Source organism: Cryptomeria japonica, unplaced genomic scaffold, assembly GCF_030272615.1.
Source record: "Cryptomeria japonica unplaced genomic scaffold, Sugi_1.0 HiC_scaffold_312, whole genome shotgun sequence".
Classification (NCBI taxonomy): domain Eukaryota; kingdom Viridiplantae; phylum Streptophyta; class Pinopsida; order Cupressales; family Cupressaceae; genus Cryptomeria; species Cryptomeria japonica.
The window spans coordinates 51395-56710 of NW_026729134.1; the positions used below are offsets into that span (position 1 = coordinate 51395).

At 65.7% G+C, this 5316-nt stretch overlaps 1 non-coding gene across 1 annotated transcript; it reads right to left on the reverse strand.

Moving 5' to 3' along the window:
- Positions 1–4971: 4971 nt before the first annotated feature.
- On the reverse strand, positions 4972–5090 carry LOC131870307 (5S ribosomal RNA). The gene has a single exon (XR_009368630.1). It is a non-coding gene; the product is annotated as a 5S ribosomal RNA (ribosomal RNA).
- Between the last annotated feature and the right edge of the window lie 226 nt (positions 5091–5316).

Below are 5316 nucleotides of genomic sequence, written 5' to 3' on the forward strand. Positions count from 1 at the left end.
TGCACGAAGTCCGAGCCCGGCTTGCCCCGGGTGCGCACCTCGCGTGCACCTTCGCCGGGGTGAGCACCTTGGCTGGGTTGCGCGCCCTGGTGCGCACCAAGGAGCGCTCTGAAGTGTGCTCCAAGGTGCGGCGTGCACGAAGTCGGAGCTCGGTTTGCCCCGGGTGTGCACCTCGGGTGCGCACCTCGCGTGCACCTTCGCTGCGGTGGGCACCTTGGCTGGGTTGCGCGCCTTGGTGGGCACCATGCAGTGCACGAAGTCGGAGCCCGGTTTGCCCCGGGCGCGCACCTCCGCCAGGGTGGGCACCTTGGTGCGCACAACTTGCCTGGGCTGCGCACCAGGAAGGGCTCAAGATGGCACCCGCGTTCCGTTTTTTTCACTATCTTTCAGAACGGAAATTTTAAAATATCGTTTTTTTTTGCCTTTTCTGGAAATTAGTGAAGGCAGCGCATCAAAGGTGCGCAACGCTGGTGCGAACCTGGGAGCGCTCCGATGTGTGCTCCAAGGTGCGGCGTGCACGAAGTCGGAGCCCGGTTTGCCCCGGGTGCGCCCTGGTGGGCACCATGGTGCGCACCAAGGAGCGCTCCGAAGTGTGCTCCAAGGTGCGGCCTGCACGAAGTCGGAGCCCGGTTTGCCCCGGGCGTGCACCGCGGGTGGGCACCTTGGTGCGCATGCCTTGCCTGGGCTGCGCACCAGGGCGGGCTCAAGATGGCACCCGCGTTCCGTTTTTTTCACTATCTTTCAAAACGGAAATTTTAAAATCTCATTTTTTTTTGCCTTTTCTGGAAATTAGTGAAGGCAGCGCATCAAAGGTGCGCACCTCGCTGCCCACCACGGTGCGCAACGCCGGTGGGCACCCGGGAGTGCTTCGAAGTGTGCTCCAAGGTGCTGCGTGCACGTTGTCGGAGCCCGGTTTGCCCCGGGTGCGCACCTCGCGTGCACCTTCGTCGGGGTGGGCACCTTGGCTGGGTTTGCCCCGGCTGCGCTCCGAAGCGGGGTTATTGGAGCGCCGCCTCTTTTTTTGTCGGAGCGTTTGGTGGGGTTTCTCGCATTGGCTCTTCCCAGGCCCGGTTGCCACCCTGGCGCGCACGAAGTCGGAAGTAGGGTTAATTGCCCGGGTGCGCACCTTTGCCAGGGTGGGCACCTTACCTGGGCTGTGCACCAGGGCGGGCTCAAGATGGCACCCGCGTTCCGTTTTTTTCACTATCTTTCAAAACGGAAATTTTAAAATCTCCTCTTTTTTTTGCCTTTTCTGGAAATTAGTGAAGGCAGCGCATCAAAGGTGCGCACCTCGCTGCCCACCTTGGTGTGCTCTGAGGTGCGCACCCGGGAGCGCTACGAAGTGTGCTCCAAGGTGCGGCGTGCACGTTGTCGGAGCCCGGTTTGCCCCGGGTGCGCACCTCGCCTGCACCTTGGCCGGGGTGGGCACCCTGGCTGGGTTTGCCCAGGGTGCGCTCCGAAGCGGGGTTACTGGAGCGCCCCCTCTTTTTTTGTCAGAGCGTTTGGTGGGGTTTCTCGCATTGGCTCTTCCCAGGCCCGGTTGTTGGGTGCGCTCCCACCCTGGCGCGCGCGAAGTTGGAAGTTGGGTTAATTGCCCGGGCGCGCACCTTCGCCAGGGTGGGCACCTTGGTGCGCACACCTTGGCTGGGCTGCGCACCAGGGCGGGCTCAAGATGGCACCAGCATTCCCTTTTTCTCACTATCTTTCAAAACGGAAATTTTAAAATCTCGTTTTTTTTTGCCTTTTATGGAAATTAGTGAAGGCATCGCATCAAAGGTGCGCACCTCGCTGCCCACCTTGGTGTGCTCCGAGGTGCCCACCACGGTGCGCTCCGAGGTGCCCACCACGGTGCGCAACGCCGGTGCGAACCTGGGAGCGCCCCGATGTGTGCTCCAAGGTGCGGCGTGCACGAAGCCGGACCCCGGTTTGCCCCGGGTGCGCACCTCGCGTGCACCTTGGTGCGCACACCTTGGCTGGGTTGCGCGGCCTGGTGGGCACCATGGTGCGCACCAAGGAGCGCTCCAAAGTGTGCTCCAAGGTGCGGCGTGCACGAAGTCCTAGCCCGGTTTGCCCCGGGTGCGCACCTTCGCCGCGGTGGGCACCATGGCGTGCACGAAGTCGGAGCCCGGTTTGCCCCGGGTGCGCACCTCGCGTGCACCTTCGCCGGGGTGGGCACCTCGGCTGGGTTGCGCGCCCTGGTGCGCACCAAGGAGCGCTCCGAAGTGTGCTCCAAGGTGCGGCGTGCACGAAGTCGGAGCCCGGTTTGCCCCGGGTGCGCACCTTCGCCGCGGTGGGCACCCTGGTGCGCACCATGGCGTGCACGAAGTCGGAGCCCGGTTTGCCCCGGGTGCGCACCTCGCGTGCACCTTCGGCGGGGTTGCGCGCCCTGGTGCGCACCAAGGAGCGCTCCGAAGTGTGCTCCAAGGTGCGGCGTGCACGAAGTCGGAGCCCGGTTTGCCCCGGGTGCGCACCTCGCGTGCACCTTCGGCGGGGTTGCGCGCCCTGGTGGGCACCATGGTGCGCACCAAGGAGCGCTCTGAAGTGTGCTCCAAGGTGCGGCGTGCACGAAGTCGGAGCCCGGTTTGCCCCGGGTGCGCACCTCGCGTGCACCTTCGCCGCGGTGGGCACCATGGCGTGCACGAAGTCGGAGCCCGGTTTGCCCCGGGTGCGCACCTCGCGTGCACCTTCGCCGGGGTGGGCACCTCGGCTGGGTTGCGCGCCCTGGTGCGCACCAAGGAGCGCTCCGAAGTGTGCTCCAAGGTGCGGCGTGCACGAAGTCGGAGCCCGGTTTGCCCCGGGTGCGCACCTTCGCCGCGGTGGGCACCCTGGTGCGCACCATGGCGTGCACGAAGTCGGAGCCCGGTTTGCCCCGGGTGCGCACCTCGCGTGCACCTTCGGCGGGGTTGCGCGCCCTGGTGCGCACCAAGGAGCACTCCGAAGTGTGCTCCAAGGTGCGGCGTGCACGAAGTCGGAGCCCGGTTTGCCCCGGGTGCGCACCTCGCGTGCACCTTCGGCGGGGTTGCGCGCCCTGGTGGGCACCATGGTGCGCACCAAGGAGCGCTCCGAAGTGTGCTCCAAGGTGCGGCGTGCACGAAGTCGGAGCCCGGTTTGCCCCGGGTGCGCACCTCGCGTGCACCTTCGCCGCGGTGGGCACCATGGCGTGCACGAAGTCGGAGCCCGGTTTGCCCCGGGTGCGCACCTCGCGTGCACCTTCGCCGGGGTGGGCACCTCGGCTGGGTTGCGCGCCCTGGTGCGCACCAAGGAGCGCTCCGAAGTGTGCTCCAAGGTGCGGCGTGCACGAAGTCGGAGCCCGGTTTGCCCCGGGTGCGCACCTCGCGTGCACCTTCGCCGCGGTGGGCACCATGGCGTGCACGAAGTCGGAGCCCGGTTTGCCTCGGGTGCGCACCCCGCGTGCACCTTCGCCGGGGTGGGCACCTCGGCTGGGTTGCGCGCCCTGGTGCGCACCAAGGAGCGCTCCGAAGTGTGCTCCAAGGTGCGGCGTGCACGAAGTCGGAGCCCGGTTTGCCCCGGGTGCGCACCTCGCGTGCACCTTCGCCGCGGTGGGCACCTTGGCTGGGTTGGGCACCATTGAGCGCTCCGAAGTGTGCTCCAAGGTGCGCACCATGGCCCTCCAAGGTGCGCAGCATGGCGTGCACGAAGTCGGAGCCCGGTTTGCCCCGGGTGCGCACCTCGCGTGCACCTTCGCCAGGGTGGGCACCTCGGTGCGCACACCTTCTCAATGTTTTCTTGCCTTTTCTGGAAATTGGTGAAGGCAGCGCATCAAAGGTGCGCACCTCGGTGTGCTCCGAGGTGCGAACCCGAGAGCGCTCCGAGGTGCCCACGAAGTCGAAAGTCGGGTTAATTGCATTGTTTTCCCCGGGTGCGCTCCGAGGTGCGCAACATCGGTGCGCACCAAGGAGGGCTCCGAAGTGTGCTCCAAGGTGCGCACGATTCGGAGCTCGGTTTGCCCGGGGTGCGCACACCTTGGCTGGGTTGCGCACCCTTTGTGCGCTCCAAGGTGCGCACGAAGTCGGAGCTCGGTTTGCCCCGGGTGCGCACCTTCGCCAGGGTGCGCACCTTGATGCGCACGCCTTGGCTGGGCTGCGCACCTTGGTGGGCGCCATGGTGCGCACCTTTCGTGCGCTCCAAGGTGCGCACGAAGTCGGAGCTCGGTTTGCCCCGGGTGCGCACCTTGGTGGGCGCCATGGTGCACTCCGAGGTGCCCAAGATTGGTGCGCAACAAGGAGCGCTCCGAAGTGCGCTCCAAGGTGCGCAGGTGCGCGCGAAGTCGAAAGTTGGGTTAATTGTCCGGTTTGCCTCGGGTGCGCACCTTGCGTGCACCTTCGCCAGGGTGGGCGCCTTGGTGCGCACACCTTGGCTGGGCTGCGCACCCGGGCGCGCACACCTTGGCACCCGCGTTTCCTTCATTTTAAATTTTTTTTTTTTACAATCTCTCAAGTGGGAAATTCTATAATCTCAACTTTTTTTGCCTTTTCAGGAAACTTTTGAATGGAGCGCATCATTGGTGCGCTCCGAAGTGTGCTCCAAGGTGCGCACCTCTGGTGTGCTCCAAAGCTCTCTCCAGCTGCGTGCACCTGCCCCGGCCGCGCACCCGGCCCCGCCCAGCTTCGCTCACCTGTCCCGGGCGTCTGGTGCGGAACCTTAGAGTAAGAAACATCACCGTGCACCTTGGCCAACGTGCGCGACTCGACCGAGCGCGCACTGGCCGAGGTGCACACCGATTTCACCTGGGTGCGCGCGCAGCACCTCGGGCGCACCGGGGTGCGCGCACAACGCCCGGGTTGCACCGTGGCCTGTGTGCTCGGGGCGCCTCGGGTGCGCGCTCGGTGTCGCCCCCGCGCGCGCGGTAGTGCGGGCAGCGCACCCCGGCCCGGCCCGGCCCCGACGAGAACGCAAACGGGCAAAAGGTTTATTCAAATAGCATTGCGACGCCCGGCGAAAAACTAAGAAAGGGTGCAACACCGGGACTTCCCGGGAGGTCACCCATCCTAGTACTACTCCGGCCCAAGCGCGCTTAACTGCGGAGTTCTGATGGGATCCGGTGCACTAACGCTGGTATGATCGCACCCGTTATGAGCTTGTCGCAGTGTGTACTTAGCAAACCGCGACCCACGTGCGAATCCACCCCGGCCACCCACCCCCGTCGAGGTGCACACCCTCCCTCGCGAAGTGCGCCCCGTTCGCCAAGTGTGAGCCCTGCCCGGGTGCGCGCACCTTGCTAGGGCGTCGGGTGTGCACCCGGCCCGGCCTACGTGCGTGCACCTGGACGGGGCGTCGTGTGCGTGCAGTGTCCCG